The 16,324-nt window shown below is 45.7% G+C and overlaps 1 non-coding gene across 1 annotated transcript; it reads right to left on the bottom strand.

The window, feature by feature from the left end:
- Positions 1-1,507: 1,507 nt before the first annotated feature.
- On the bottom strand, positions 1,508-1,580 carry trnav-uac (transfer RNA valine (anticodon UAC)). The gene has a single exon. It is a non-coding gene; the product is annotated as a tRNA-Val (tRNA).
- Between the last annotated feature and the right edge of the window lie 14,744 nt (positions 1,581-16,324).

Genomic DNA, 16,324 nt, shown 5'->3' with positions numbered 1-16,324 from the left:
GTATTGTCAGCGCCGATTGCTAACTCTGCCGCCGCCTGCAGATTCCCCTCCAAGGAACATGCGCCATTTTCACTTGGAACCATATCACCATTCACTCACTCTTGTTGGGTGCTAATCATGGAGCTTCATTCCTAACAGCTTTCTGGGTGCACCTACATCACATGGACTGCAGAGTTTCTGAAATCGACACCACACCCAGTTTCACGGGAATTGAATGAGAGCTTATATTATGGAGCGCTTGTTTATTGGTTATTGTCATTTGACATTGCGGATTATGGAGGTGTGATGGATTTAAAGAACTCACTACTATAATGCCCAGAATATCTTTTAGTCAATGTTCTAATATAAAGGAATTGGTCACAGAATGGCTGATGGTGTGGCGAGTGGCACATTTTGCCAACGTTCTTTTTCAAATGCAGGCTATTGTGCCTTTAGGAAAGGCGTTGTGAAAGAGAATTGCGATTGGGCCCACGCAGAACCAAACATAGAACGTGAGTGAGACATTGGCTCCTGTTGGCGAATGGAAACCGGTCGGTGGGAAAGTTGGGGCAGGGACAGGATGCAAACGGGGAATTTGAGATGGGAAAGGATCACGAGATAAAGATCAATAGTTGGAACATTTCGAAAAATACCAGTTGGTTATCAAGTAGCGAACTTCTAATGGTTAAGGAAGTTAATATTTAGTAACCGACAGGGATTGATCATGATGCACGCTTATTAAATAGTGTTTGTGAGGGGAAAGATTTCCATTCAGCACGTTGGCTTTGGGAACGCACGGACAGGGGAAGCTGTTGTATTCTGTCTGTGCACATTCAGGACCCAGATCTTCCTGTTGCTTGCCATTTTAACAAAAGACCCTGCTCCCATGCCAACCTGCCTGTTCTTGGCCTGTTCTTGCTGCAATGTTCCAGTGAAGCTCAACGCAAACTGGAGGAACATCTCATCTTCCGGTTAGGCACGCTCCAGCCTTTCGGCCTCAACATCGAATTCAACAACTTCAGATTTTCAGCCCCACCTCAACCCATTTGTTTTCATTTCATTTTAACTGTCTTTTATCATTCCTTTCTTTCTTAATATACGTTTATTCCCCCCCCCCCGATCCACCTTTCCTTCACCTTGTCCTCTTTGCTTCCCCCTTCCCCTCCCCCATATCTACAGTTCATCCTCTAATGTTAGTTTCTCTGCTGTTTGACCTTTCACATCTTTTGTCCTCTCTGGGGACTGCCATTCGCACTCTGTCCCCTTGGTTTCTGTGGCCATTATCACCCGGTTCCCCTGGGTTTCTGTGGCTATGGCTCATGTTTCTTTCTCACTCCACAGTATAAATATGTCCCACTTTCTCTGTCTGTTAGCTTTGACAAAGAGTCATCGGACTCGAAACTTTAGCTCTTTTCTCTCCCTACAGATGCTGCCAGACTTGCTCAGATTTTCCAGGGTTTCCTCTTTCGTGGTTGTATTTCTGTTCAAATGGAAATTCAATTGGTCACAACTTGTCCAAAAGCAGCAATGATTCCACTGGGGCTCGAACCCAGGACCTTCTGCGTGTAAAGAAGACGTGATAACCACTACACCCTGGAACCAGCTGGCGGCAGCTGCATTCTTTATATGACTGGAGTTTGTGATTGTTCCATCGCTCCAGAACCTTTGTAAAGCGTCTATTTGATGGGAATGGCTCAGCTGTCAACACCTGACTTGTTGTATAACATGTTTGTGTGTCCCACAACGTCGCGTTCAGCTGATTGTGCCCAATTTTTGCATTTCCGACAGTCAGAATTCGCTCCTCCGTTGCATCAGGCCTCTTATTATTATTTTGCAGGTCGAGGTTTTCTTTTGCTACTCCCCTCTTAACTGTGACTCTTCTTTTTTTTTAGTGACAGCGTGAGAAATTGTGAACACTACGCCCAACCGGTTTTGAATGTGTAAAAACAGACTTTCCATCAGGCAAGATCGCTGCGGTTTATTATTAGTATATGGATCAGACTTGGGACATCATGGAATCATAGAATTTACAGTACAGAAAGAGGCCATTCAGCCCATCGAGTCTGTTCGTATCTTGGAAAGAGCATTCTCTTAAGCACACACCTCCTCCCCATTCCCGTAACCCAGCAACCCCACCTAACCTCAGGACAATTTATCATGGCCATTCCACCTAACCAGCACATCTTTGGACTGTGGGGGAAACCGGAGCACCCGGAGGAAGCCCACGTAGACAAGTGGAGGACGTGTAGACTCCGCACAGATAGTGACCCAAGCCGGGAATCGAACCTGGGACCCTGGAGCTGTGAAGCAACTGTGCTAACCACTGTGCTACCGTGCCGCTGCATACATTATACAAATATATATATAGTTCTATTGACGTTTTTTTTTTACATTTTTAGCATATCAACCCCTCAAAACTGATACAGCGCAGTATAAGAGCTTCAGTATACATGAGTACAGAAAATGACAGGAGAACACCAATACAATTGGTTCAGTTTTAACTTTAGGCTTGGTGTCTCCGACTGCACAATCACAAAGAACAACGAGCGGATAAGCTAGAGAATAGGGGAGAGGAGGCTAAGGTCATGTAAATATCCAATAGGGTGCACACCAACACGGATAGCGAGTTCCAGACTGTGCAACATGACTTATGGAAAACCGTGTCGGAGCAAGTCAGACATATCGGAGCCTATAGATCTGAGATAGGGGCCCCAAACGTTTCAGAATGCATCCGATTTAGGACAGAATGTGCAAGTTTGGATCTAATAGGGATACATTCAATTATGATTCAATTCTAATTCTAAATTGAAGGATAACTATTGCTAAGCAATGAACAACAGATATTGTTCCGGGCCACAGAACTTAGGATGTTACAAAAGCTGTTTTAAGAGCGTCAAATTATTCATCCATCTAGGGATCTCAAAGTTAGGAATAAAGGATCAAATTCTATGGTCGGACCGAATACCTTCTCAAAGTCTTTGAGTATACCACCCAGTAAGGTTGAATTAGAACACAGGACCACACACATTGTATGCAGTCACCCTCTACTACCTTGCACTTTAGTACAACGAGGATATAGCAGATTGAACCTACGTCTCAAGCGTGGTGTGTTAGACAGATGATACAACATCTAAATCTGAATATATTTCATTCTATTACAGACTGAAATGGCATTCTCATACTCCCATATAATACCCCAAGTCTCCTCATGAATACTGACTGTAAAGTAGTTTTTATCCAGGACGGCAGTGTTTCTAATGAACTCACACAGGATCTAGAAGACAGAGTGTCAGAAAATGTATTAATTAATTGCTTAAGTTCTGCAGAAATCATGATTTCATTCCCCCAGGGAGATTGAAGCGTCAAGATGCATAGTTCCTTCTTAAGGATAACGTCACTAAGTTGGAGAGGTTTTAAAAAGGAGTATCTCTGCATCTCAAATTTTTGGCATAGCTGCTCAAAAGATGAAAGGAAACACCACTGAACATATCTCTCAGCCTAAAAATAGCTCTAACTTTCCAAATATCGCATCTATTTCCATAAGCCTGGTGGGAAATGCGGATAATCCTGAATGGGACAGAAGGCCGAAGTTAATTTTGAATTCCCTTCCAGCTGAAGGACTATTCTCCATTTTCTGAGAGTTTTGATATTTGTAGGATTCTCACACTTGGCAGGCCCAGCCAATTATATCCCTATAAACAACAAAGCATCTAAGGAGCATAAAGACTGGTTTGCTTCAATGTCGAGCCAAATAGAGGAGAGGGGTCCCCTCAGACCCAATCTCTTATAAACTCCAGATGTGAGGCTAAGCGATATTTGTCAATATTCAACACCCCTAACCCCCTCTTGGAACTGGGAAGCTGCAGTTTGGCTAGCTTTAAACAAGGTTTTTTTTTCTTCCATATAAAGGAATTCCGTTCAATTCCTTTAGGATCATTGCAGAAAGCAAGATTGGCAGCATCTGTAAAGGATACAATAACCCCGGCAACACTTTCAACTTAACCAACGCTGTTCTGTCTAACCCACAAAATGGGCAAGGATGACCAGCGGAGAGGTGCAACCTGATAGACGCAATTAACAGAGGGAGATTTGCCCCATATAAATGTTTAAAGAGGGAAATCACTGTACTCAGATAGGTAAACCCCGAAAGGGACCACTTGACTGGAGAATTAGAAAAGGGGGGAGGTCTCTGACCCCACCCAATGGTATAGTATCAAACTTGGACAAATTAATTGTGCTGCCAGAGAAAAGGCTAAATCTATCCACCACATAGTAGAGGGAGCAGAAACGTCCGTGTTACTAACAAAGAGCAACACGTTTTCTGCGGACATCACGGTCTTATACTGCTTCCCTTCACCGTGTAGCCCAGAAACCAAAGGGTCATGTCTAATTGCCTCTGCCAGAGGCTCGATGACGATTGCAGACAATAACGGAGAACATCGCCCCCCCCCTGTCTAGTCCCTCGTTGGAGACACAAATTCTCTGACCCATAACCACCGTAAGCACAGCGCTCGAGGGGTTTTATAAAGTCTCCCTGTCCACTTCACATACTTCCCTCCCAATCCAAACTTTTACAGTGCACAGAATGAATACTTCCACACTCCCGGGTCAGAAGCTTTCTCTGTATCTAAGGAGATCATTAACCCGTTCAACACCCGTCTTTGAAAGACGTGAATAACATTCATTACTCTCTTACACAAATTACCATCCTTTATGAACCCAGTCTGATCGACCTTGATGGTCAGCGGGAGAACTCCCTCCAGGGTCCGCGTTAATACTTTCGAAAACATCTTCAAGTCTACATTCAGGAGTGCAATTGGCCGACAGGGGGCGTATTATTCAGGATTCTTCCTGTCTTCAGGAATAAGGTAATATTCGCTTCCCGGAGCGAGTGCGGCAGCAGACCTGTTTCAAATGAGAGACTAAACACCATCAATGGCAGAGCCACTTCCTCTTTAGAAATAGCAGGATGTAGGACCAGCCTTTGGTCCCCGGAGATCGCTGGGAGCTTGAGAGACGACAATAAGCTTTCGCTCAGTGTCAGTGCATCCCCAGGCTGGCCTGGTTTAGATAAACTGGGAAAAAAATCTCAAGTGCTTCTTTGATATCCTCAGTTTTGATCAGTCTATTCCTCTTGGAATCTATAACACAGGGACTAGCCCGAAAGTCCATCTTCTTCCAACTCAAATTGGCCAGGAATCTACTTGGTTTGATTGCAAATTCAGATAATTTCCGATTCGCAAACTTTAAACTGCTCACATCCTGCTGAGCAGGCAAGGAGTCCAGCGCAGCTCGAGTTACTTCTTTCAACAACAGGCGGTTAGGCCATCCTGCCATTCTCCCGCTCTCCTGCGGCCAATTTCACAATCAGCTGGCAAAGCTGCTCCAGCATCCAACACCTTGTGTTGGCCGTTTAAGAAGTGACTCGCACCCAGCATACGCCTTACACGTTTCCTCCAGGATAGAAAGTCAAATATCAGAGATAGAACTGACTTAGAAGAAGCGGTCAAATGTCATCTTAAAATATAATATGCAACAGTTATGTCTGTGCAGAGAGGCGCTGAATCTTCCCGACCTAGATCGGGATGGGTGGAGGCCCTCACCTAAAAGCTCTATAAAAACAGGAGCATGATCGGAAATCTCTATCCAGTCTATGGAGCAGGATTGCAGGATTGATCTTGACATTAAGAAAGAGTCAGTTGTGTATGACATTGATGGGGAGCAGAACAAAATGCGACTTCTTTATCCTAAGAATGTTGTGTTCGCCACACCTCTGAGTACCTCACATCCTCGCAACCAGCCTGTTGGATGGTGGAGGGGCGGTGAGGGGTGGGGTTACTGGGGGTTTGTGCATCAAGGGGTTAAGATGGCAATTGAAGTCTCCAGCTACAAAGGAATTAGCAGAAGGCAGGTTAGCAAGGTCCATGAAGACTGAGTAACAAAACCAGGGGCATTGTTAAGAGGGCCATACACATTCATGGTGGAGACAAACTCCCCAGCTTGACAATCTCATACCAAACACGCCTTCTCCTTCACAAATTCTCTCTTTTGAAAGGCTCATGTGTGTGATGACTGACTCTCAACTGCCCCGAATACTGGTCAGGAACGAGGCAAAGCAAAACCTGCCCCATGCAGTCACATCTCAACGAAAAGTGTTCCTTGTCATCCAAATGAGTTTCCTGCAACTAAACCTTGTCAAATTACTCTTTTATGAAGAAATGACAAAACCTAATTTCTCTGAATTAGATGATGTATTCCCCATACATTCAAGCAGCAGATTTGTCATACAGCTATTGTCATTGTTCAGTCAGCGGAGAGAATAGAGGGAAGGATTTTGGTGCCACGGTCGGGTGCCGAAACACTCCTCCCTGTTTCTAGTCAACCCAGAGGCACCATAGATACAATATAACCTATTTGTATGGAATAAAAGACCTGCCTATAGCTCTTGGGTCGAAAGGGATCAAGGGGCAAGGGAGAGGCCGGACCAGGGTTTTGAACTGATGATAAGCCGTGACCATAAGGAATGGCAGAGCAGGCTCAAAGGGCCGAATGACCTCCTTCTGCTTCTATCTCCGATGCATGTTTCTATGTATAAAGAGGTGGAATCTGGAACCTATGTTGCTCTGAGCCGAGGAGAGATAGAGACAGATTGAAAAATATGTCTCATTCTGACACGACATTGAGGGACGATGCGAGGGTTTTAGAAACAGTGTCGAAATTGATTCAGAGAAATATCCTTGCCAGATGACCTTCTGTTACGTGGAGGGATTAGATAAGCTGGAATTGTTGGCCTTGGAGAAGAGAAAGTTGAGGGGAAATTTGACACAGGTGTTCAAAATAGTGATGGGGTTTAACGGCACAGAGAGATATTCCCAAAGCAGCCATGTCGAGAACCACAGGACACAGGGTTAATGTGACTGGCCATAGAATCAGCGGCTGAATGGGAGAAACACGGTTTTACAGGGCACTTGGTTAGGACATGAAATGGGCAGTCGGAGAGTGTGGCGAAGCCAGATTCGAATCAGAAGCAAATTGAATAAGTAACTGGGGAGGCGATTTTCAGCCCAATGACGAGGAGACGGGGAATTGAGATTAGCTGAGCTGATCTTGCAGGGAGCCCCTGCTGTACAGACACCACAAATGGCCAACTGCAGATTTACAAACATTTGGTGATATTTTCATTCAATGAATTATTGAATCGAATTGTCACAGCAAAATAGAACAGCCACAGTCCAGAGTACAGAGTATTTGAAAGAACATTCTGACATTAATGAGGTAATTTCCGAATAGTCGGTCAGAGTGAACATCATCTCTGAAACAATATGAGATAAAGGAACATTTCTACCGCTGTTTAACACAGCTTCAAATTATAATTTATTATTTAATGTAATCATACTTGAGCAGTTTATGAGGTAGGTTGTTGTTTAATTAGTTCGCAGGGCCTGGAATATCCACAACTGGGAATTAACACAGATGCCGTAATTTGTTTGAATAAAGTTTAAGAAAAGCAACGATTTGAACAATATTGCAACGTCACTATCTCCTTGGAGATACTCAAATGTACAAAGTTAGTGTTTTGGGAATCTGTCACCTCACATCTTACTTCAGAGACATTGTCTGATGGGTCAAGGAACAGATTCACTTCACACAGAAAATGCATCAGCCAATTCAATGGGTCAGGAAAATATCCTATCTGATTCTTGCCATAGTTGGTGTTCCTGGTAAGTGTGTAAAGTCCATTATTCTGAGTAAATCGATGCATGAGGTTGTTTGTGGTATTAATCTGCGAGTGGCATGTTAAATTTGATCAAATTATTATTTTTATACTCTTGCCCCGACGGTAAAGTACATTTATTATATTTCCTGAATTATCTCTGCCATTATATACTGCATTCATTTACCACCACAATGGCTCCCTGTGTGAGAAAGTTGTTGCATTCAGCACAATGTGATATCTTGTTGAATCAAACCTCAAACCAGGAAACTTGACATTTTCAAGTTTTTCGGTTAACATAAGTTAGACAGACTGTGCGTGACTAACTGGAGCAGACAACCTGAGATCAGTGACCATGTGTTAGTATTTGTGATTCTAAAGGTGCACTCAGTGTGGGTTATTAACTGTAAACAACACCCGATTACAGTGACATGCGTTTCCTGGACATTCTGTCATTGTACAACTGTATTCAATTTGGGGAATCATCAAACTCTTATTCCAAGTAGAGTTAATAACAGAACTTTATGGTGCTGATTAATCTCCTCCTTCAAGTATGGTCCGAATAATGGTTTGGTTGTGAATGTTTGGTCGCATGGGAAACTGGAAATTGCGTTTTGGAGGATCGCTTAGATAATGGTTGAGATTGTGTAACCTCCGAACCTATCCTAATCCACAATTTATTGGTGTTAAATTCCATACTGCCTCTGCCCAGAAACAGACAATTACTGTCAGTAATTTCCAGTCTATTTTTTCCTTCTTCATCCTTCAGTTAACGGAATTACAATTGTGATCCTGTCCCGTGGAAACTGTTGTCTCTCCACCTGCACCACTCGATACCTGGTGGTAATGTCAATGGCGGATGTCCTGGTCATTCTTACTGACGTTATTACCAGCCGAATCAATGATTATTATTTCCAGCTAACTTTCGTGCAGATGACACCTGTTTGCAGTGTTCAATATGTTTGTATCCGTGCAGCCCTAGATTGTTCTGTTTGGTTCACCATCGCTTTCACTTTTGATCGATTTGTTGCCATTTTGCTCTGTTTAAAAAACATTCCCATGTACTTTAGATTTGAACCTGGGAAGATCATCGACAATGTACCAATGTACTGTGATAATAAGCGAAGTTATTTTACTGACCCGAGATGGAATGGATTCAGAATGTTTGAAAAGGCTTTAACCCCATTGATGCCATTCAGGTTCATTCTGTTGCTCAACGCTCTGACAGTCAGACACATTTTAGTGACCAGTCGAGTCCGTAAGAGACTGAGGGGCCAGAGCAAGGGAGAGAATCACAGTGACCCAGAGATGGAGAGCAGAAGGAAGTTTATTGTTTTACTCTTCAGCATATCCGGTAACTTCATACTCCTGTGGTTGGTGTACCTTTTACATTTTTTTGGTGCTGCAAATGGGTTAGATGATGATTCATTTTTTATCTTTGAAAAAATTGGATATATGCTGCGGAATTTAAGTTGCTGCACAAACACATTCACTTATGTGGTGACTCAGTCCCAATTCAGAGACCAGTTGCAGAGCGCCTTAAAATATCCTGTTACATCAATTATTAATTTGATTAATAAACGATAACATTGAAAGCAGCTCAATGATCCAATCTATAGAGCAGGGGAAGTGCGCTGCAGGAACAAAAAGAAAGGGCCTGGAGGATTATGAAACCTCAAAGAGCCATTAACACAGGCATCTCGTCCAACCCTGCATCCATCTATTTTCCGGAATATTTTCCAAATTTAGTGACACTGAACTTGAATATTGCTGAAAATAGAGAAATGTCGAAGTTCCCCGTCTTACTGTCGACAGGACAGTTCAATAGATTACCAGATGATGCGGCAAACCACTCCACATTTGTGAAAAGACAAGACTGAGGCATTCGCAAAAATCTTCGGCCAGAAGTGCCGAGTGGATGATCCATCTCGGTCCCCTCCTGAGGTCCCTAACATCACAGATAGAACAGAGAACATTACAGCGCAGTACAGGCCCTTCGGCCCTCGATGTTGCGCCGACCTGTGAAACCACTCTGAAGCCCATCTACACTATTCCCTTGTCGTCCATATGTCTATCCAATAACCATTTGAATGCCCTTAGTGTTGGCGAGTCCACTACTATTGCAGGCAGGGCATTCCACGCCCTTACTACTCTCTGAGTAAAGAACCGACCCCTGACATCTGTCCTATATCTATCTCCCCTCAATTTAAAGCTATGTCCCCTCGTGCTAGACATCACCATCCGAGGAAAAAGGCTGTCACTATCTACCCTATCCAATCCTCTGATCATCTTGTATGCCTCAATTAAGTCACCTCTTAACCTTCTTCTCTCTAACGAAAACAGCCTCAAGTCCCTCAGCCTTTCCTCATAAGATCTTCCCTTCATACCAGGCAACATTCTGGTAAATCCCCTCTGCACCATTTCCAAAGCTTCCACATCCTTCCAAAATGCGGCAACCAGAATTGCACACAAAACTCCAAATGCGGCCGCACCAGAGTTTTGTACAGCTGCAACATGACCTCGTGGCTCCGAAACTCAATCCCTCTACCAATAAAAGCTAACACACCGTACGCCTTCTTAACAACCCTCTCAATCTGGGTGGCAACTTTCAGGGATCTATGTACATGGACACCGAGATCTCACTGCTCATCCACACTGCCCAGAATCTTACCATTAGCCCAGTACTCTGTCTTCCTGTTATTCCTTCCAAAATGAATCACCTCACACTTTTCTGCATTAAACTCCATTTGCCACCTCTCAGCCCAGCGCTTCAGCTTATCTATGTCCCTCTGTAACTTGTAACATCCTTCCGCACTGTCCACAATTCCAGCAACTTTAGTGTCATCTGCAAATTTACTCACCCATCCTTCTACGCCCTCCTCCAGGTCATTTATAAAAATGAAAAACAGCAGTGGCCCCAAAACAGATCCTTGTGGTACACCACTAGTAACTGGAGTCCAGTCTGAACATTTCCCATCAACCACCACCACAGATGTCAGTCTTCAGCCAATACGATTCACTCCATGTGATATCAAGAAACGGCCAAATGAACTGGATACTGGAAAGGCTATGAACACTCACAATATTCCGACAATAGTACTGAAGACTTGTGCCCCAGAACTTGCTGCATCCCTTGTCAAGCTGTTCCAGTACAGCTGGAACATTGACATCTAACCGGAAATATCGTACCTTGCCCCGGTGTGTCCTGTACACATGAAACAGGAAAAATCCAACCCAGCCAATTACCGCCCTATCAGTCTACTCTCCACCATCAGCAAAGAAGTTGAATGCGTTATAAACCGTGATTTCAAGCAGCACTTAAGTGGCAATAACCTTCTCACCGACTCTCAGTTTTGGTTCCGCCAGGGTCACCTAGCTCCTGACGTCATTACAGCCTTAGTTCAAACATGGACAAAAGAGCTGACCTCCAGAGGTGAGGTGAGTGTATGGCTTTGACATCATGGCTGTATTTGTTCGAGAATAGCATCAAGGAGCCCTAGCAGAAGTGGAATCAATGGTAATCAGAGGGAAAACTCTTGACTGGTTGGAGTCATATGTAGTACAAAGGAAGATGGTTCTTGTTGTTGGGGGTCAATCATCCCAGCTCCAGGACTTCACTGCAGGAGTTCCCCAGGGTCGTATCCTCGTCCCAACCATCTTCAGCTGCTTCATCCATGACCTTCCTTCCAAAATAAGGTCAGAAGTGCGGATGTTTACTGATGACTGCACAATTTCAGCACCATTTATGACTCCTCAGACACTGAAGCAGTCCACGTGCAAACCGGCAGAATATCCAGATTTGGGCTGACAAGTGGTGAGTAACATTCGTGGCAGGCAATGAGCACCTCCAATAAGAGAGAAGCAAACCATCGCCTTTAGCATACAATGGCATTCCACGCCAAAAAGCCGAGTTATCCTCAATGACCAGCGAGATCAGAGTCTGATCGAGGATCAGGTTACCACATTGTGGCGTTAGCTCCGCCCCAGTTGCATTCGAACCCTCCACTTTAATCAACGATTTCCTGAGCGTTCCTCGACATTTTGTTTCCACCACCACTTAGCCAGAAACCTCTCGGACATGACTATGGCGTGTTCACTCAGGAATTAGGGCCAGGTGAACGGGAGGAATGAGAGGATTAAAGGATTAGTAACACAGAAATGCTGCTATTCCCGCGCCTGCATCACGCGACCCCCCCCCCCCCCCCGATGCTTATTTTACAAATAATCCAAAACACCTTCTCCTCCCCGACACGTGGTGAGAGCAATTCAGTGCCCACTCTCGCTCCCTCTCCTATCTGAAACACAATCAATTAAAGTGTTTCAAATTATAACTTAACATGTACACCATGGCAGCGTGAATATTATTTTAACTCATGCGTGACGACTGAAATATTTCATTTGCTAAGCCACGAAAATGTATATTTTGTTGTTTTATGCCTCAATGGAAGAGATACATATATGGGTGGGAAGATAGGGCAGGGTGATAGGGAGAGCGTGAGTGGGGAGTGGGCCGACGTAGGGTGTTCTTTCACAGCGTCAGTGCAGATTCGATGGGCCGAATGGCCTACTTCTGCACTGCAGTAACACTGTGGTTAAATGGGTTCTAAAAGGATGTTGAAATTTTTGCCATGCAAATTTTCTTTTCTAAATATTTCACTTCAAACTAGTATGTTAAAGTATTAGTGCTCGATATTTGCCCCGTTGAATATTCTTTCATCAATACCTTGAAAATCAATAACGAAGGTAACTACTATAATTTCGCTGATTGTTCCCAGACGTTACGTTGATATTGGTCCACATTTCAAAATGCATTCCACAAAAGGATGGCAAAATTGGAAGAAGCATTGTGTGTAATGACTGGAGATGGCTATAGTAATAGGGAGGTGTGTAGAGACTGGGGGAGGTTACAGAGGTAGGGAGGTTATAGGGACTGGAGGAGGTTACAGATATAGGGAGCTTTGTAAGAATTGAAGGAGTTTCAGAGATAGAGATGGTTGTAGCGGCTGGAGGTAGTTACAGAGATAGGGTGGGTTGTACAGAGTGGGGATGGTGACAGAGATAGGGAGGGTGGTAGGGGCTGGAAGGGGTTACAGAGATAGAGAGGGCTGCAGGAGTTGGAGGATATTTCAGAGATAGGGGGTGTTGCAGAAGCTGGAGGAGGTTCATAAAATCATAGGATCACTAAAGTGCAGAAGGAAGCCATTCGGCCCGCTGAGTCTGCACCGACCCTCCGAAAGTGCACCCCACTTAGGCCCACCCCACCCTATCCCCGTAACTCCACCTAAGCTTTGGACAGTAAAGGGCAATTTAGTATCGCCAATCCAACTAACCGAGAACGGGGGGGACACTGCGGCTGTGTGGATGCACACATTTGTGGAGTAGGAAATGATCCTGCGATGGGCCAGGGAGAAGTGAGACTATGAATGAGAGGGGAACTGGGTTTGCAGATACCAAGATATCGGTGTGGAACTGGCGAAGAGGCGTGAAGCTTTCAACAGGCCCAAGGTGCTATTATCCCAAGAGAAAATTCGCTTCTGCGTTTTTTCCCCAGCAAAACTGTGGATCACATTTTAAGGCCGGGAATACAAACTCGAATCGGCAGAAGAGGAGGATTACTTCATAAGAGACAATATACTGGGGGAGAACTTTGTGTAAGACGGACGAGCTGCATCTGTAAACGTTGGAGGGTACAGTTGTTGTTTGTTGTTGGAAGGTTGTGGGGGGCCTTGTGGTCTCGGTTGTTGATTGAACAAAGAACAATACAGTGAGTTGTGGTAAAGAACAATACTGGACAGGAACAGGCCCTTCGGCCCTCCCAGCTTGTACCAGGCTGTTATTTCATATTGTGTTTTTCAGAGTTACACGTTTACATGTTTGTACGGGTGTATTTGCACCCCCACACTCCCACCCCTCCCCCACTGTCTGTGGTGTCTTTTTTGCAGGGGTGGATTGCGACTTTGGATGTTCATTTTTAATCTTTTGTTGGGGGGTGGATGCGTGGGAGAAGGGGCCTTCGAGCGGGAGCTGCGGCACTGGCAGTGGATGGTGCTGAGGTAGGAGAGCGGGTCGAGGGAGGTGGCCAGGGAGAGAAAGAAGGGTGGGAGGGGGACGGTGAGGCGGAGAGGCTGGAAAGGGTGGGAGAACTGCAACGCGGAACAGGGGGAGAGTAAACATGTTCATGGACAAAGAGGGCCCTCTTGGATGGGCCAGATATACAGCGATATTAGAAAAGGCAGAGCCAGAAGGGGGTAATAGCGGATGAGAGAGGAGAATGGAGGTGTACACTCCAGATAAGGTTTGTAACATGGAATGTTCGGTGGCTAAATGGGCTGATTAAGAGATTCTGGGCCTTTGCACACTTGAGGAATTTGAAAGCTGGGGTGATCTTCGTCTAGGAGACTTCGACTGAAGGACCAGATCAGGCTGAGGAAGGGGTGGGTGGGCCAGCTATTCCACGGGGGGGGGGGGGGGGGGTTGACTCGAAGTCGCAGTGGGTGGCCATTTTGCAGTATAATAAAATGGGGTTTGTGAGAGCTAATGAGGTTCAAGGCCTGGGGGGATATGCTAGAGAGTATGGGTAGGATCATGGGACCTCCTTGGGTGTAATTTGAACATTGGGAAGAGCGAGATACTTCCGGTGAATGCAGGGGGGCTCAGGGCCAACTTAGGGGTGCGAACATTTACGGTGGCTAGGGAAGAGTTTAGATATTTGTGCATCCATGTGACGAGGGAATGGGCTAAGAGGCGTAAGTTGAATTTGGCAAACTTAGTGAAGGAGATTAGAGGGGATTCAAGGCACGCTGCATATGACTCTGTCAGGGAGGGTTCAAATGAATGTGCTACCAAGAACAATAGAACATTACAGCACAGTACAGGCCCTTCGGCCCTCGATGTTGCGCCGACCTGTGAAACCAATCTAAAGCCCATCTACACTATTCCCTTATCGTCCATATGTCTATCCAATGACCATTTAAACGCCCTTAGTGGTGGCGAGTCCACTACTGTTGCAGGCAGGGCAATCCACGCCCCTTACTACTCTCTGAGTAAAGAACCTACCTCTGACATCTGTCCTATATCTATCTCCCCTCAATTTAAAGGTATGTCCCCTCGTGCTAGTCATAACGATCCGAGGAAAAAGGCTCTCACTGTCCACCCTATCTAATCCTCTGATGACCTTGTATGACTCTATCAAGTCACCTCTTAATCTTCTTCTCTCTAACGAAAACAGCCTCAAGTCCCTCAGCCTTTCCCCATAAGATCTTCCCTCCATACCAGGCAACATTCTGGTAAATCTCCTCTGCAACGTTTCCAATGCTTCCACATCCTTCCTATAATGCGGCGACCAGAACTGCACGCAATACTCCAAATGCGGCCTCACCAGAGTTACCAAGGTTCCTGTTTGTTTTCCTGACCCACCCGATATTTCTCCTGAAGGCTTTCTTTCGGAAATTGGAGACGGTGAACTCAGAGTATGTTTGTGCTGGGAAGGTGCCGAGGGTAAAGAGGCCCCTGTTACAGAGGCATAAGAGGCTTGACGCTCCCGAACCTGATTCATTATTATTGGGTAGCGACCGTGGAGAAGGTGAGGCGTTTGAGGTAGGTGGGGGGGAACAGGGGGGGTGAGAGGGGGCACAGTGCGTTGGGATGAAGGGGGAGTCCTGCAGGGGATCCAGCCTGAGAGCCATGGTGAAGGCCCCTCTACCATTTGCTCCGGGAAGTACACAGGAAGCCTGGTGGCACGATCGACGGTGTGGAACCAACAGAGGACGCGCTTTATTGGAGGGGATGCCGGCGTTCACGGCACCGTGCGGGAACCATAGGTTTAATCTGGGGTGTTAGATGGAATATATGGGAAGTGGGGGGGGGGGGACTGGAGAAGGTGAGAGGCTTTTACCTGGAAGGGCAGTTTGTGGATTTGGATGAGCTGTGGGAGAGGTTTCAGTTGCCCAGGGTGAGCGGATTTAGGCATATGTCGGTGTGGGATTTCGTAAGAAAGAAGTGGAGGGCAGTTCTCAGGTTGACGGGCAGCTGCTGCTCCCAAATGAGTCCGGATAGGGAAGGATTGGAGACATATACGGGTGGATTCGGGAGCGAGGTAGAGGCGCAAGTGACGAGGATTAAGTATAAATGGGAGGAGAAGCAGGGGTAAGGGGGGTTGATTGGGGCCGGTGGTGTGAGGCTATGCATAGGGTGAATGATACCTCTTCCTGCGTGCGATGAACCTGATCCAGATTAAAGCTATGCACAGAGTGCACATGTCCCGGGTAAGGATCAGCAGGTTCTTTCCTGGGGTGGCGGACGTGTGTGAGAAGAGCGGGTGGGAGCCAGGCGCAAATGTTCTGCCGCTGGGAGTAGCTGAGACAGTCCTGGGAAGTGCTGCTCGAGATCTTACCCTAAATTGTAGGGGTAGATGTCAGGCTAGACCTAATGGTGGGAGCTTTGGGGTATTAGAAATGCCAGAGCTGTTGGAGGCAAGAGGAGCTGACGTTGTGGCCTTCGCCTCTCTAATTGCCTGGCAGAGGACTTTGTTAAACTGGAGGGCAGAGGCGACAAGCTGGCTAGGGAACCTCTATGATCTTCCACGATTGGAAAGGAACAAATTTGAATTGAGGGGGTTGGAGGAGGGATTTG

Source organism: Scyliorhinus torazame, chromosome 4, assembly GCF_047496885.1.
Source record: "Scyliorhinus torazame isolate Kashiwa2021f chromosome 4, sScyTor2.1, whole genome shotgun sequence".
NCBI lineage: Eukaryota > Metazoa > Chordata > Chondrichthyes > Carcharhiniformes > Scyliorhinidae > Scyliorhinus > Scyliorhinus torazame.
Note: the sequence above shows the minus strand (reverse complement) of the source record. Positions and strands in the feature narration are given on the sequence as shown.